This window comes from Gracilinanus agilis, chromosome 2, assembly GCF_016433145.1.
Source record: "Gracilinanus agilis isolate LMUSP501 chromosome 2, AgileGrace, whole genome shotgun sequence".
In the NCBI taxonomy this organism is placed as follows: Eukaryota; Metazoa; Chordata; class Mammalia; order Didelphimorphia; family Didelphidae; genus Gracilinanus; species Gracilinanus agilis.
In genome coordinates this window covers 115,223,585-115,241,640 of record NC_058131.1, presented here as the reverse complement: position 1 = coordinate 115,241,640, position 18,056 = coordinate 115,223,585, and positions in this window count along the sequence as shown.

Here is an 18,056-nt window from a genome sequence, read left to right as displayed (position 1 = left end):
AAGGAAGGAAAGGAAGGAAAGGAAAGAAGGAAGGAAAGGAAGGAAAGGAAGGAAAGGAAGGAAAAGAAAGAGAGTAAGGAAAGGAAGGAAAAGAAAGAGAGAAAGAGAGAGAGAAAGAGAGAGAGAGAATAAACAAGGAAATTATATTATGCTGAGAGGAACCATGTTGTTGTTGTTCAGTCTTTTCATTTGTGTCTGTTGCTTTGTGACTCTATTTAGTGTTTTCTTGATAAAGATATAGGAATGGTTTACCATTTTCTTCTCCAGATCACTTTTTTTTTTTTTTTTTTTTTTTTGCAGATGAGGAATTGAAATAAAAAGGGTTAAGTGACTTGACCAGAGTCACACACAGCAAATAGATGTCTGAGATCAGATTTGAACTAAAGAAGAGGGGTCTTTCTGACTTCAGACCCAGCTCTGTATCCACTGTGCCACCTAGCTGCCCAAGTAAAGGGAGCAGGCACCTTTATAAAACTTTCCAGGATGTAGTAATTTAGACCTCTCTTACACTGATGTCTAGCAAATGATCACATCACCTACAAATACATAGTTGGCATTCTTTAGGAGGTAAGACATTCCAATCACTGATGACAATAAACTTTCACCAAAAAGTCACCTCTTCCTTCAAAATAAACTGGGCATAGGAACAAAAGTGCTGACACATTTGAGAAACAATACTTCTTTCAGGATCAAATTGAAGAATGTCCCATTGTAGTTCTCAAAAAGGTCTTGGCACTTCTCTCAGATTTCAACATATCTGAAATGTCAGGAAAATGATCTTTGAGTGTGGTTTGCCCCAGTAAGAAAGACTCTCACAGATTTTCAGTTATCAACATTTCTTTCTCTTCCCCAGGTTTCTCACATTTCTTGACTTCTATCAGTGTGGCAAAAGAAACCTAGAGCTAGCCGCAGAAGGAAATTTTTTGCTTTCACGTGGCCTATTGATCTTTGAGCAGTGAATAATTTCATCATTATTAGGTGGGCAGAAAATCTTTCAATTTACCTGGAAAAATTTCAGTCTTCAACTAATGACATTGCCTGTTGATCAGGTTCACAGGAAATCAGGAAATTTCCACTGGAAAACAAATATTGTTTCACAGGCATGCTGAATCCTTTGCTCTAAATCAGGTTTTTTAGTTTCTCTCCTTTTTCAGTTCAATTGAGTATGGCAGATGTAGCCTTGCATTTTCTTTTGATGTTAAAGCTTCTTAATCATCTTTTGAGCCAACATTTTTGGAAAATTTCATAATCAAATATTTAAAGAAGATCACCAATACCAAAATTCCCTTTGGTGTCCAACATTCATTTCTCATAGCTGAAGAGGGAGGGGGAGAAATTATATTAAGGATATCTAAAGGGTTGCTAAGGAACAGCATGACACAGTGGGTAGAGGATTGGCCTTGGAATTTGGAAAGTTGAGGCTGTAGTCTCACCGTTGACATATACTGAAATGCCTCAGGCAATTCTGTAAGACTATGTTATAGATGAATTGCATATGTGTACTGGTAGAACTGGCTTCCATTCTACACAGCTGAAATCAGAGGTCTAGTAAAAAAAAAAAAAGTTTGCCAGAGCACATTGATGATATCTTTTTTCCTTTTATGTATTTCATGTGGTTTTTCTATGTTCCTTTCCCTCCTCAAATTACATTTTTATTATTATTTATTATCTAACTTCTGAATCCTGTAAATGAATTATAGTTCAATGAATCTCTGGATAATTTTAAAATAATTATTGATCTGAATTTTATGTAAAATTTTAATATTTATAAAATATTTTATGTACCTTATCTCATTTGAGCCTCACAATAATCTTGCAAATTAGCTACTACAGGTATTACTGTTTTGATTTTACAGATGAAGAAACTAACTTGCCCATGGTCACACAGTTTATAAGTACCAGAGGCAGGGTTCTAATGAATCCCATATATCTCCTGACACTAACTCAAAAGATGACAGTAAAGAGAGATGTGACCTGAAAAAATATGGAGTTGGTCAGTGTCTAGAGAAAGAAATAATAGATGGACAACTCACTTGCTGTAATGATGGCTATGAAATGTCAAGAGAATTAGTGGAAAATTCATCAGCACATTTAAGGGACCTCCTGGGGAAGATTTGTAGGAAGATGTAGACAGGAGTCGCAGTATGAAGTAACAGGAAGGGGTACAGTCTGCCCCAGTGGAGGGGAATACCAAACACTGACCAATGAATTCCATCTTCTTCCCTTCTTTTGCCCAGTTTTTAGGTTAAGGAATATTTACTGATGAGGCATAAATTGACCACTGAGAGGGAAAGGAAGAAACTAGAGACGTGGAATATCCACAGACCCGCTAATTCTTTTGTGTTTTCATAAGAAAGGTTTACTTCCTTGTATTCTAAATGCATACACTTTGGGCACTGGAAAAGAAAATATAAAAATTGAATGATACTATATTAATAGACTTCAGTAGACCAGTGATCCCACAAACGTGGATACTCCCTGCCCTTTGTTTTAGAGTTGATCACATGTTGACCAGTCATGATCCTAAATTATTTCCACCATCAACTTCCTCCTTCTCACATGTTGCTGAATTAAGGTGCAAGAAATCTCAAAGCTGTGTAGACTGGGCTCACTACAAATTTATGTTAATTAATCTTAATAGATAAAGCACCAGGCTTGGAGTCAGGAATATCTGAGTTCAAATCCATCTCAGACACTTACTTCCTCTGGCCAAGTCATTCCCCCTTATTTGCCTCAGTTCCTTATCTGTAAAATGGAGACACAGTAAAGAAAAAAATGGTAGATCATTCCAGTGATCTTTGCCAAAAAGTCCCATGGGGTCATAGAGAGTCATCTGTGACTGAACAATTGAACAAGAATAAGCAATAACCTTAACTGGAATCTCATGGTAGTAAAGGCAAATATTCTTCCTTCTCCAATGGACTCACCATCATACTCTTCACAATGGATGTTCCAAATCCCTTCTCTTCTCAAACTTTGTATGGTACTCCCCTGCAGTCTTTAAACTAAAGATCTCACTTAATTCTTCACTGAAAAAACTAAAGCCATTAGTCTAGTCTTTTCCTCTCCTACTCATCTAGTTTCTCCCTGACCTCATCCCTCATTAACTCCTCCTTCACTTTAGTCTCCAATGAAAATGTTGCCTTTTTCTTTGTCAAGGCCAACCTTTTTACATTTGGGGCCTGAGCCCAGGCTGACCATGATTCATTTTCTTCCCATCTAGGCTTCTGATTCTGAACTTTACCACCTTGCTTCCTCCTTTCAAGTCCCTTTTATGTGTTGTCTTCCATTGTAAGGCAGAATGTAAGGTTCTTAAAGGCAAGAAATGTTACTGTTTTTTTAATTCTTTGCTTATATTTGTAACCTCAGTGCTTAACACAAATCATGGCATATAGTAAGTGCATAATAAGTGCTTGTGGCCTTCTTGCTTTCTACATGTAATCTTGATTCCATCCTTCTAATTCTTTTTAGCCAATTGCCCCAAATCTCGTGTCTGTCTTATTTTCAATCTCTCCATATCTATTTGCTCCTTCTCAGCTGCCTACAAACATGCCCATATCTTCCTCATCTTTAAATCCCTCATTTGGGTCAAGAGATATGAACAGGCAGTTTTCAGATGAAGAAATCAAAGCTATCAATAATGATATGAAAGGGGACATGTAGGTGCCTCAGTAAATTGAGAGCCAGACCTAGAGATGGAAGGTTCTGGGTTCAAAACTGGCCTCAGACACTTCCTAGCTGTGTGACCCTGGACAAGTCACTTAACTCCCATTGCCTAGCCCTTACTGTTCTGACTTAGAATCAATGCACAATATTGATTCTAAGATGGACGGTAAAGATTTTTTTAAAATAATGATAAAATAGTGATATAAAAAAGTATTCTAAATCCCTTTTGACTAGAGAAATACAAATCAAAACAACTCTAAGATACCACCTTAGACCTAGAAGACTGGCCAATATGACAGTAAAGGAAAATAATAAATGTTGGAGGGGATATGGCAAAATTGGAACACTAATATATTGCTGATGGAGTTATGAATTGATCCAACCATTCTGGAAAGCCATTTGGAATTATGCACAAAGGGATTTTTAAAAATGCAACCTTCTGATCCAGCCATACCACTACTAGATCTATATCCCAAAGCACTTTTTAAAAAAGGGAATGGACCTATTTGTACAAAGACATTTGTAGCTGCTCTTTTTGTGGTGGCAAAAAAATTGGAAACTGAGGGGGTGTCCCTCAATTGGGGAATGGCTGAACAAACTATGGTATACGATAGTGATGGAATACTATTGTGCTATAAGGAATGATGAACAGGATGATTTCAGAAAGTACTAGAAAGACCTTCATGAACTGATACAGAGTGGAATAAGCAGAACCAGGAGAATACTATACACAGTAACTGGAATATTGTGGGACAATCAAATGGAAGAGACTTTGCTAACAGCAATACAATGATTCAGGACAATTTTGAAGAACTTATGAAAAAGAATGATATCTTTATAAAAAGAATTGTGGGAGTAGAAATGCAGAAGAAAACATGATTTATCACTTGTTTATTTGGATTTTGATTTTATAACATTACTTTCTTATAAAAATGAATAATATGGAAATAGGTTTTGAGTGATAATACATGTATCACCCAGTGGAATTTCTTGTCAACTCCAGAAAGGGGAAAGAAAGAAGGGAGGGAGACAGCATGAATCATGTAACCTTGGAAAAATTATATGAAAATTTATTACAGAAATAAAATAAAGGGGGCAGCTGGGTAGCTCAGTGGATTAAGAGCCAGGCCTAGAGACAGGAGGTCCTAGGGTCAAATCTGGCCTCAGACACGTCCCAGCTGTGTGACCCTGGGCAAGTCACTTGACCCCCATTGCCTACCCTTACCACTCTTCTGCCTTAGAGCCAATACACAGTATTGACTCCAAGACGGAAGGTAAGGGTTAAAAAATAAAATAAAATAAAATAAAGAAGGAATTAAAATTTTTTTAAATAAATCCCTCATTTGATCTGATCATCTCTTTCTCATTCTTGTTTAAAGTCAATCAAGAAAAACATCTATTCTCAGTACCTTCACTGACACTTCTAAACTTTATAATCTTACTTCTGACCTCATCATTCGACTAAAACCAATTATTCCAAAGTTAAATATGATCTCCTGATTAATCTAATAGTCTTTTCTCAAAATAGCCCTTTCTTGGCTTTCCTGCAGCATTCAACACTGAGATAATCTTTTCCTCTTGGATACTCTTCAGGTTTTCATGAAGCTGCTTTCTCCTGGTCCTATATCTACCTCTCTGACTGTTCCTTGAGTCTCCTTTGCTGATTCTTCTTCCATGTCATATCTATTATCCATTGCTGTCCTCCTCCTCCAAGACTTTGTTTTGGACTGTCTTCTCTTCTCTATTCTCTGTATATCTCATCACCTTCCATGGGTTCAATTATCCTCTCTAAGCAGACTATTTTCAGATCTATTTATCCAGCTAGACTAAGGTCTAGTTCCTGAGCCACAGTCATGCGCCAACTGCTTTCTGGACTTCTTCATCTGGATGTCCTATTCATGCATTAAATTCAAATGCCTAAAACATAACTCAACATTTCCCAAAACCTATGCTTCTTCTGAACTTCCTTCTTAATGTGGAACCCATCACTATTTTTTCAGACTATATCATCCTCAATTTCTCACTTTTCCTCATCTTCCATGTCCAATAAATTAACAAAGTTTGTCATTTCTATCTCCACAACATGTTTCTTTCATGTTCATCCCCTTCTCTGCAGTCACACAGCCACACATAATTTAGGCCCTTGTCACCTCTCATCTCAGCTCTTGAAATAGCCTTCTCATTGGTCTGCCTCCAGACCTATCCCACTCCAGTTCATTGCCCATTCAGAGACCAAAGTGATTTTCTAAGGTGTAGGTTACCCTATTCACATTTCTTTGAGGTCCAATGGTACCATATTACCTCCAAGATCATAAAGTCATCTGTTTGGCATATTGTGGGGAGGAGAATTGAGAGTTAAAAAAATTATGGATCTTCTAAGTTGAAAGGCAAAAAAAAAAAATACACATTTCTCAGTATCACAAGGGGAACCAGTGTGAAGAAGGTCAACTTTTAAAAAAAAAAATCAAATTAAAGTAACTGAAAAGACAAAATGCTGTGTTTAAAATGCTGTGTTTACAACAGAAGAGAGAACAACCATAACTTTGGGAACAAAAACTATTAGAAACAGATGGAGGAAAATCTAAATCTAACTCTCATAACTTTAAATACGAATGGATTAAGCAACACAATAAAATGAAAAAAAAAAAAAGACTGACAGATGGGATAAGAAAACAAAACTCCACAATCTGTTGTTTACAAGAAATACAATTAAAAACAAAGACTTATGCAAAATAAAACTGAGGGGATGAAAAAAATTTTACTCCGCATCAAATGAATCTAAAAAAAAGGAGTTAAACAATTATGGTTTCAAAAAAGTGAAAACAAACATTCAGAAAATAAAAAGGGATAAATGAAAAAACTAAATTTTGCTGAAAAGAACTAGAGACAACAAACTAATATCTGTATTAAACTTATATGCTCCAAATATCATAGCATCTAAATTCATAGAGGAAATATGAACTTTACTATAAGAAGACGTAGATAGCTTTACAGTAATAATTGGAGATTTCAGTGTTTTGATTTGGGACAAGTCCAACAGGGGGAAAAAAAGAAAGAAAAATATAGAATAGAAAAACTTGCTGAAGAAAACAGAGCTAAAATATAAATAGTACTTTTTCTATGTAGAAAGGCAAAAGAATACACATATTTCCCAGAACCATATAAAAAGAATATAAAATCAAATCAATAAAACAGCAAATAAGCAAGGCGAAATCACATGCCAAAAGAAATAAAAAGAATAATCAAAACTTAGTAAGCAAAATTAGGTGCTAACAAAATTGAGAACACAAAAGAATTAGAGAAATATCTTCAAAAATATAAAATAACCAAACTGTCAAAAGACCAGATAGAGATTTTAAATAATTCAATTTCACAAAAGTAAATAGAACTAGCTATTTAAAAAACTATCAAAGAAAAAACTCCTGGTCTTGATGGATTCACAAGAGAATTTGATCAAACTTTTAAAGAATGATTAGTACCTATGTTTTACAAATTATTTACAAATTTCTAGGGAGTCCAACTGTTCTTAAATTATTATCTTCTTTCCTTGATCTTTTGTTTAGCTCAATTGTTTTTGCTAGTAACATTTACTTCTTACTTGCATTTAAATTTTTAAAATTCGATTCTAATATTTCTTGCCTTATGAGTTCACTGAGTTCTCTTTGGTCTATTCTAATGTTTTTTTATTTTTTTTTATTTTTTTAAACCCTTGTACTTCAGTGTATTGTCTCATAGGTGGAAGATTGGTAAGGGTGGGCAATGGGGGTCAAGTGACTTGCCCAGGGTCACACAGCTGGGAAGTGTCTGAGGCCAGATTTGAACCTAGGACCTCCTGTCTCTAGGCCTGACTCTCACTCCACTGAGCTACCCAGCTGCCCCTATTCTAATGTTTTAAATGTCAAATACTTAGGTGATGTTTTCTACCTTTTATTCTAAGCCATTTATTCTTCTAATTCTTTCTTCTAAAGCACTTTCCCCCTTCTGATTCCATTTTTTCTCTTGCTTCATTTCTCCTAAGTATTCTTTTAGTTCCTATGGCCTCTTGGACATCTCAATTCAAGTTTTGTCGCAGTCTTTGATATCCTCTTCTGTTTGCTCATATCTCCTATCTCAATTCCTGATTTGTATTTTTTTTCAATGTCAGGACCAGGTTGGGCTTTCCATGCTCTAAAATTCTTAGATGGGGTAGTCAAGTCTATTTTGTTCCTCACCTTTACTTCCTAGGCTATTATAGCTAGCTTTCTCTTCCTCTCTGATGTGTTTGCAGCTCTATAATTAATTATCTCTAATAAGGGCTCTTTCTTCCCTCACAGGGCCTCTTAGATATAGCTTTTCTACCAATCTCCATTATTTACTCAGAAGTTACTACCACTTCCTTTCCCATGTCACACTTTTAGTTCACTCTTAATCACCTTTTCTTAAGAAAATGCTTTGGGGATTTCCCAAGTATCTTTGAGGAAGAAAGACAAACAAATATGAATAAAGATCCCGAACCACACATTTTTAGGTCCTGGGTATTTATAGCATAGTAGTAATAGGTAGATATTTGTGGCTGAATGATTCACAAGGGAAAAACCTTAATCCATTTAACTAGATAGTCCTGTGCCCAATATGATTTGGCTATAGCCAAAGTTCAGTATGTTCTCACCCCCAAAATGGAATCAGAATGAAAAGGTGAGCCTTTAAATAATTAATTAAACGAAAGAGGAAACAAACTTTGAGACAATTCTATGAAAACTGACTAAATAAGGATTTAAAAGGGAAGCATCAAGTCTAAACACAAACTATAGGACCCAGAATAAATGGGACAAAAAGGAGGAGTAAATAAGCATTTCTAAAGCACCCACTATGTGCCAGACACTGTGATAAGGACTTACAAATATTATCTTATTTGATCCTTACAACAACTCTGTAAAATAAGTGCAGTTATTGTCCCATTTTACAGTTGAGGAGACTGAAGCAAACAGATTACATGACTTGCCCAGGGTCACACAGCTATTAAGTGTCCGAGGACAAATTTAAACTCAGGTCATCTGACTCTAGGTCCAACCTTCTATCTACTCTGCCACCTAAATACACCTAAAATAATAAGTAGCTTACAGTGAGACATATAATCTCAGTCCTGGAGTATGTACTTAATAAATTATTTCTTCTAGTGAACTTAAGTAAAATATTAGTTTTGGTTTGTTTTGGTTGACTATGCATATTATCACCTGATATTTGTTTTTCTTTCCCCCCCTCCCCCAACTTGGGGAGGTATAGGAGAGAGAAAAATAGATGTCTATTTTTTTAAATAGAGAAGTGGGATAGTGTCACAGATGTTACATGCATTTTCAAATGATTTCACTGAATTATTAGTTTTTCTGAATTGCTTTAGGTTGTAACAAGGGACTGACACACAGTTGGTAGCATTGTCAACTGATCCAAACCATTTTAAAGATCAATGTGGAACTGTGCTCAAAGGGCTATAAAACTATACATACCTTTTGAACCCAATGATACCAATACTAGGTGTGTATCCCAAAGAGATTTTTTAAATTAAGTTTATTTATTTAATTAATTAATTAAGAATATTTTTTCATGGTTACATGATTCATGTTCTTTCTCTCCCCTTTTCCCACCCCCCCTCCAATAACCAATGAGCAATTCCATGGGGTTTTTACATGTGTCATTAATCAAGACCTATTTCCATATTATTAATATTTGCATTAGGGTGATCGCTTAGAATCTACATTCCCCAATCATATCTCCATCGAACCATGTGATCAAGCAAATGTTTTTCTTCTGTGTTTCTGCTCCCAAAGTTCTTTCCCTGAATGTGGATAATGTTCTTTCTCATAGGTCCCTCAGAATTGTCCTGGGTCGTTGCACTGCTGCTAGTAGAGAAGTCTTAATATATTCAATTGTGTGTATCTGTCTCTGTGTACACTGTTCTCCTGGTTCTGCTCCTTTCACTCTGCATCAATTCCTGGAGGTTGGTTCAGTTCACATGAAATTCCTCCAGTTCATTATTCCTTTGAGCACAATAGCATTCCATCACCAACAGATACCACAATTTGTTCAGCCATTCCCCCAATCAATGGACAAACCCTCATTTTCCATTTTTTTGCCACTATAAAAAACACATCTATAAATATTTTTGTACAAGTCTTTTTCCTTATTCCAAAGAGATTTTTTTTAAAGGAAAAGGATCTGTGTGTAGAAAAATATTTATAGAAGCTTTTTTTGTGGTGGCAAAGAATTTAAAAGTGAGGGGATGCCCGTCAGTTGAGGAATGGCTGAACAAGTTGTTGTGAATGTTTGTGATAGAATACTTGTTTGATTGTCTCATGGAGTCATTAGCTTCCATGTGCCCAATTCTAATTTTTAAGGTATGATTTTATTGAGTGAAGTTTTATACTTCCTTTTAAATTTGGCCAATTGCTCAGTGAATTTATGTGGCTCTTTTTCCACATATCCAGTTCTGTCTTTTAAAAAGCTCTTCTCTTCAGGGCTTTTTTTGTATATCTTTTTCCATTTGGCCAATTCTGCTTTTTAGGAAAATCTTCTCCTCTTTGGATTTTTGTGCCTCTGTTAGCAAGTGGCCTATTCTATTTTTTTAAGATATTAATTTCTTTGGTATTTTTGGTGCCTCCTTTACCAAGCTGTTGATTCTTTTTTCATTATTTTCCTGTATCCCAATTATTCCTTTTCCCAATTTTTCTTCTACCTCTCTTATTTGATTTTTAAATCCTTTTTGAACTCCTCCATTAATTCTTTTTGGACTTGAGAGCAATTCATATTTTTCTTGGAGGCTTTGGATGCAGCAGTATTGACTTTGTTGTCTTCTTCTGAGTTTGTGTTTTGGTCTTCTTTATCATCCAAATAACTTTCTATGTTGTATTTCTTTCCTTTCTTTCTTTCTCTCTTTTTTTTCTGTTTGCTCTTTTTCTAGTCTTTTTCTTTTCTTTAAATTTAATCTGTAACTGTGGAGAAGAAAGCACTATTCCAAGCTTCAGGTTTTTGTGCAGTTGCCTTCAGTCCTGCCTCTGGGATTCTATCTGCTTTCAGTTCTTCCAAAGTGGTGTGTTTAATACTCTCCAGGCCTGTGCTCTGGTTTGGGGGTAACTACAAGCATTTTTTTCTGCCTTGGAGCTGTGACTAGGGTCTCCTGCTCTACTATGACTGTAAGTGCTGGTATGTGCTAGTGCTCTTCCTCCCCCCAAGAATATGCCCCAGAATTGCTTCCTGGATTTCCATATGGTTAGTACAACATGAGTCTTATACCCGGAACTAGCAAAGGGACCCCTATAACATCTTTCTGAGCAATTGTCCACCACCCCCTTACCATCAGTGCTGAGAGCTCCAGAAGTCTTTCCTCCTGCTTCGGCTATGCCCAGGGCCTATTGTTGTTGCTTAGGTGGGGCCTGCCCTTGTGTGCTACACTCCACCTCTGCCCCATTGTACTAGATCCCTCATGCAGGGATTCTAAACTGTTTGGGTCTGAAAAGTTACTACATTTCATCTTTGTAAAGGTTATGCTGCTCCAAAATTCATTCTGTGATGTTATAGTATCATTTTTTTGGAAGGTAATTTGGTAGATATCAGATGGGTCCATGTACCTTCTCTGCCATCTTGGTTCATATTTGTGATTCTTAAATAAGGAATGGTAGATTTTCTAAGTCCCAGATCAAATCATAAATCAACTCTAGATGATACATATCTAAATTCTCACTAAATGCTAAAAAATAGACCTTTTAATCAACCTCTAAATGTGCAAATTTCTCTTAACTAACATGTAAAACTTGCTATTATTATTTTTATTTATTTTATTATGTTTATTCACATGTTACAAATTTGCATCTCTTACATCCTAAAACTCCTTTACTACAAGCTGTACTTTTTTTAAAAAAGTTTTCTAGCTTAAATTGATATTAAAATACATTTGCATTACTATTTATATATTTGCATGACAGCAGTTACAGAAAGTGAAGTGGTCTTAGGCACACTCTATTATAAGTTGGAAGGGATCTCAGGGGACATTTACTTTTGGGGGATAACTCTAATAGTGGATGCTAATGGTTCAATATCAGTATGGCATGAGATCCACAATGGAATGCTCAGAACTCTATTCTTAGCCCTGGGATATTTAACTTTTTTTTGTTAGTGACTTGGAGAAAGACAGAGATGATATGCTCATTAAATTTTCAGATAAAAGCATGGAAGAAACAGCAAGCAAATACAAACAAACAACCTATATACAGTATAAATAGAAAATAATTATGAGAAGGAAGAGACTAGAATTAAGATGAGTTGGGAAAGACTTCATGTAGAAGATGGGATTTTTAGTTGAGACCAAAAGAAAGACAAGGGAGCCAGTAAGTGAAGATGAAGAGGGAGAATATTCCAAACATGTGAGACAGCCAGAAAAAATGCCCAGAGCCTGGAGGGGGTGTATCTTATTTATGAAATATCAAGGAAGTCAATATTATTGATTGGAAGAGTATGTGTCAGGGAGTAAAGTTTTAGAAAAATGCAAAAGCAAGAAAAGACCAGATTATGAAAGGCTTTTGAAGCCAAATAAAAGATTTTATATTTGATCTTAGAAATAATAACCCAGTGCCCTCAATACAAGCCTATTGATCAGCTGCCCTTCTCACATATACTTCTCCTTTTATTCCATAACAGGAGTCACTGGAGCTAATTGAATGGGTGGGGAAGGGTGACATGGTCATATCTGAATATTATGGAGACTAATTTGATAGCTAAATGCAGAATGGATTGGAATGGGGAGAATTTTGAAGCCTGAAGACCCACCAGCAGGCTATTGCAATATTCCAAGTATAATGTGATGAGGACCTTCAGAAAGGTGGTTTCAGTGTCAGAGGGAAGAAGCAGAAATACACAAAAGATATTATAAAGGTCAAAGTGATAGGACTTGATCTAATCTGATTGGATACATGTGGGGTGAGAGTGAGATGTTGAGGCTGACACTAAGTTGTAAGCCCAGTTCACTGGGAGGATGGTAATAGCCTCAACAGTAATAGGGAAGTTAGGAACAGGGGATAGTTTTTGGGAAAAGACAATCAGTTCAGTTTGGGGTATTTAAGATGTCTGCAGGACATCCAGTTTAAGATGTGTAAAGGCAGGTGCAAGTCCAAAGTTAGACAGAAAGGTTAGAGCTGGACAATTAACTCTGAGAGTTATCTGTAGAGAGATGAACTTTGAAACCATGGGAATAAATGAGTTCAGAATGAGACCAGGACAAAATCCTACTGAACACCCAAAGTTCACAGGTATGACCTAGATGAAGATCCATCAAAGAAGACAGAGAAGAAGTAGGCAGAAAGTAGAAATAAAAGAAAGCAATATCATAAGAACCTAGACAGAAGAGAATGTTAAGGAGAAGAAGATATTCAAAATAGTCAAAGGCAGGACCTCTTGAGAAAAGGCTTTCAGGTGAGATTTAAGGAATATGTAGGAACTCAGCTATCAAAGATGGGGAAAGAGGGCATTTCAAGTATGGGGAAAAGAATAAGCAAAAGCAAGGTAGTAGAAGAATACAGAGAATGTGCTAGAGTGAGCAACATTTCAATATGTGCTAAAGATGATTGCATCTCTCAAGGAGCTCATCACATCCCAGCAGTTCAAGTATAAACTCTGTGTATATGATTTCCAAATGTATATCTCTACCCCGATCTCTTTCCTGAACTTCAGTCACACAGCATTAATCTCTGGATGAGTATCTTCTCTTGGACAGTCCATGACCATTCAATTTCATCCTACCTTACACATAACACTTCATTTAAACTTCCTATTTCTTCAAATGTCCTTATTTCTGTTGAGGGCACCTTCAAATGAGGATGACACTAGGCTGTAAGCATGAGGTAATTGTTTGCCATCCTCCAGTTAACCAAGATATAAACCATGGAGTCATTCTTGATTCTTTTCCACTCTCAACATTATTCTAAATATCCTAGATATTTAGATAGATTGGCCATTTAAGCTTAGAGAGGTGTTCTTACAACATGAGTGAAATGATAACAGCTCTCCAATTCAGTGAAAACCTGGCAAATTTCCTTTGATCTGTCAAAACCTTGTTAGCCTGTATTTGGAGTCATAGAACCACTGAATCACAGAATATTTAAATATGGCTGAGAGGGAACTCAGAAATTATCTAGTCCAAATCTCTCATTTTACAAAAGGGAAGAGGACCAGAGAGATTAACTAACTTGCTCAACACAAGTGAGTTAGTCAATAAGTCTTTGCAAAGTGTCCATTATGTGCCAGGCACTGTGCTAAGCCTTGGAAATACAGAGAAAGGTAAAAAACAAATAGTCTCTCCTCTCAAGCAGCTCACAATCTAATTTATTTCTACATGAAAAATTCTCTCTATTCCAGGTGACAGTTCGACATAATGGAAAGAACATTGTCTTTGGATCCCGTTGCTGCTTATTATATGTGACAATAGGCAAGTCATTTCTCTTCCTTTGGCTTTGGTTTCTTCATTTTAAAATGAAGAGTCTTGACCTAGATTACATCATAAAGAAGCTTATGAACCTAAGAACCCAGGAGGTATTAGAAATTCATCTATAGATTTCGAGATGACCTTTGTAGAGGGGGTTAATTAAACTCATGTCATGTAGGCTGATGAGATCATGAAAAGAGAAGAAGCACTTTAAAAAAAAGAAGAAGAAGAAGAGAGAGGAACCAGGAGAGAACCTTGGAAACATCCACATTTAAAGGAAGGGAGATGGAAGATAAATGACATCTAAGGTCTTTTCTAGCTAAAGATTTCATGATCATATTAATAATGATGATGATTCTTTACATTTGTACAAAGTTCATAAAGATGAACTTCTGCCAGGTGAGCTAATATGGTAGATATAAAGAAGTAATAAAATTAAAGTATCATGTATCTCCTCATTCCTAAGGTCAGAATCAAGATGGGCATCCAGGCCTCCTGATTCACAGTCCAGTATCCTGTCCTCCATATTATGCTATTTAACCATCTTGTAGATTTCAATTAGTAATATAGAGACAATATGGGATATCCAAGAACACTAGACTTTACTTCTCCAGAGACTTGTCTAGTTACTCCTTCTCCATTTCTCTATGTCTAAGATGTTCTCCTCTAAATATGGCCAAGTCATCTTAAGATAGCTTACTGGATCATGGAGCATTTTCCTAAATATCACAAGATAAAGTAGGGCAACATGGATGTGGTTTTTTTCCCCTCCCTTCTCTTTGTATACAAGGTCAGATGCTCAACTATTTTTAATGTTCAATTTAAATGAGCTTCAGTAGCTTCCAACAATTAAACAAGTTTTGTTCTAGCAAAAGCTTTCACTTGGCCACCTGCAGCTCATAACCACACAGGATCAAACAGGAAGGGGAGCAGAGGCATGGCTGATGCACTTTCCTTACATAAAAGCCTGATCTAAGCCAATGTGTTGCTTTACCAGCCTGACAAGGGACCACAACATCAGCTTGGGTAATAGCTCTTCGTCTCAATGTTTTTCACTCTGATAATGTGTCTTCTACAAGACAGTACATTCAACAAGCTCAAGTAATATTTTTCTTTGCTCCTCATTTTTACCCATGCTGTCATATACAATTCTTGCCATAGAGACTTGTGCATCCAGTGTTATAGTGGGGATTGTCCTTTTACAAATCATAATATCCTTTTCCATACTTTTTAAAAAAAAACCTTACCTTCCATCTAAGAATCAATACTATGTATTGGTTCCAAGGCAGAAGAGTGGTAAGAGCTAGGCAATGGGGGTTAAGTGACTTGCCCAGGATTACACAGCCAGGAAGTGTCTGAGGTCAGATTTGAACCCAGGACCTTCTGTCTCTAGGCCTAGCTCTCAATCCATTGAGCCACCCAGGTGCCCTCTTCTCCATACTTTCTTGCATAAAGGTGGCCTTGGAAGAGAAGACTACCAACCCAATTCAATTCAACAAACACTTATCAAACACATATTATAGATTACTGTTACTATGCACTGTGGATGCAAAGACAGATATAGAACATGCCCCTACTCTCAAGGAGCTTGCATTCAAATGGAAGAATACAAAAAGTACAAAAAGAAATACAAAATAATTTGAGGAGAGAGCACCAAAAACTAGGGGAATCAGAAAATGCTTCTTATTAGGGACTGACACCTAAACCAAACTTACAATTACACATATGAACCTAAGAACCCAGGAGCCGGTAAGAATTAATTTATAGATTTGAGATGATCTCCCTAGAGGGGGTTAATTAAACCCATATAAGCTGATGAGATTATGAAAAGAGAGGATGCACCCAAAAAAAGAGAAGAGAGAGGACCCAAGAGAGAACCTTTGAAATGGCTACATTTCAAGGGAGAGGGATGGAAGACAGATCCTGATCTGGGTCAGGAGCCTAAGTAGGAGTAATGAGTTAGGAGAAGAAACAGGAGAGAGAAGTGCCACGAAAGGTAAGGAAGAAAAGAAGGTAATAGACAATAGTGTTAAAAGGTGCAGAGAGTTCAAGAAGGATGAGGATTAAGAAAAGATCATCAGATTTAGCCATTAAGAGATCACTAATCATTTTAGAGTGTACAGTTTCAGTGGAGACAATTTGCAACTTGTTGAGAGTAAATGGGAAGTGAGGAGGTACAGGCAGCATAGGCTGCTTTTTCAAAGAGTTTTGGTTGGGGAAGATAAAAAACAAAAGTTTAAAGAGATGATAGTGTCACTTGAAGGATTTTTTTAAGGATTAAGAAGACATAGGCATGTCTAAAAAAGCAGGGAAAGAATCTGTGGATAAAAAGCTTTTTGAAGTGGGTAAGAGAAAAGGTGACAATGATGCTCCCAGAAGAGATAAGACCAAGGATACAATTATAGGTGATAACCTTGACAAAGAGAAAGGCTACTTCTTCCTCAAAGACTAGGGAATAGAAAGTAGGGGAGGGAATTAATGAAGAGGTTTTCTGATCCATGGAGTAGGAGAGAAGTGAAGTTAATATCAGATAATCTTACTTTTCTCAGTAAAGTAGGTTATGAGATACTTTCCTCAGAAAGAGATGGTAGAAGACGATGAAGACATGCTAAGAAGACAAGAGAAGATCTGAAACAGCTACTAAAAGAAATATAATAGATATTCAGGAAATAATTTACTCAATTACAATGAGCAAAGCAATTATTTAGTCTGCTACATATTAGACACTACACGAGTATCTGGGGATGCAAAGACAAATATAAAACAGATCCTTCCATCAAAGGGCTTCCACTCTACTAGAGAAGGGGGTGAGAGCATTATGCAGAGGTAAATAGAAAATAAACACAAAATAAATACACAATAATTTGACTGGGGGAGAAGCCCTGGCAACAAAAAGAATCAGCAATCTTCTAAAATAATTATTGAGTAGTAGTATGGACCCAGTTGATATTAAATGATGAATTGTTAGTAGATACAGTTGTCGTGGTTATGTTATTTTCTCCAGACACTTTTAGAAACTTCCTCCTTTCTGTCTAATCATGCTACTCTCAGCTTTCTAGAAAACAGACCCACTTTTCCACCATGTTTTATGCTCAGCCCAACCTACACTGCATAAGAACTGGTACCCTAGATATCTCAGGCATTATATCTCCTGTCATCAATGCAGCAGAATCAAAATACTATTACATGAATATACTCAACTCCTAAAACTTGCCCTCTTACAAAAACTGTTGTTTCTGTCTCCAGTTTTTTTTCAACACACCCTCACTTCCTAATATAAGTGACCATTTGAGGAAGTTGGAAACTGCCTAAACTAACTTGTAATATGTAGCTCTTCCTAGGGGAAGAAGCTAGTCATAAATGGGAAGCTGATTGACATCACTCCTATGGGGAACTCCGGTTTGGCCAACTGCCCCAAACCTGAATAGAGAGATCAACCTTCAGAAAATGAGTGGGAAAGGCAAATAGGGCCCTTCCCAATCATCCAAGTCTGAGAGTTATCCTTCTCATTATGTGCCCACTGCATTGTTGTTGTAAGTCCTGAACTAAATCCAGTTAATTCCTTCTCATTTATTGGGACAGTCAAGAAGAACATGTAGCCAAAAATACTTTGAATTTGTTGAGATAAGAGAGCTATTCCTAGTGTCTGGTAAAGTAGAAGGGTTGCAGATGCGAGGCAAGAACATGGGAACAAAGACAAAATGTATATATCCTACACAAGTGAAGGCTTTTTACCAACGATGTTTCATCACTCAGCCAAATGAGGAAGGGGATTTTTCCCCCCTAGACTATAGTTTATCTTTACTTTTATTTTATAGAAAAAATTTTTCCATGGTTACATGATTCATGTTCTTGCTCTTTCTTCCCACACCCCACACTCCCCCCAGTAGCCAACGCGCATTTCCACTGGTTTCTTCATGTGTTATCAATCAAGACCTATTGC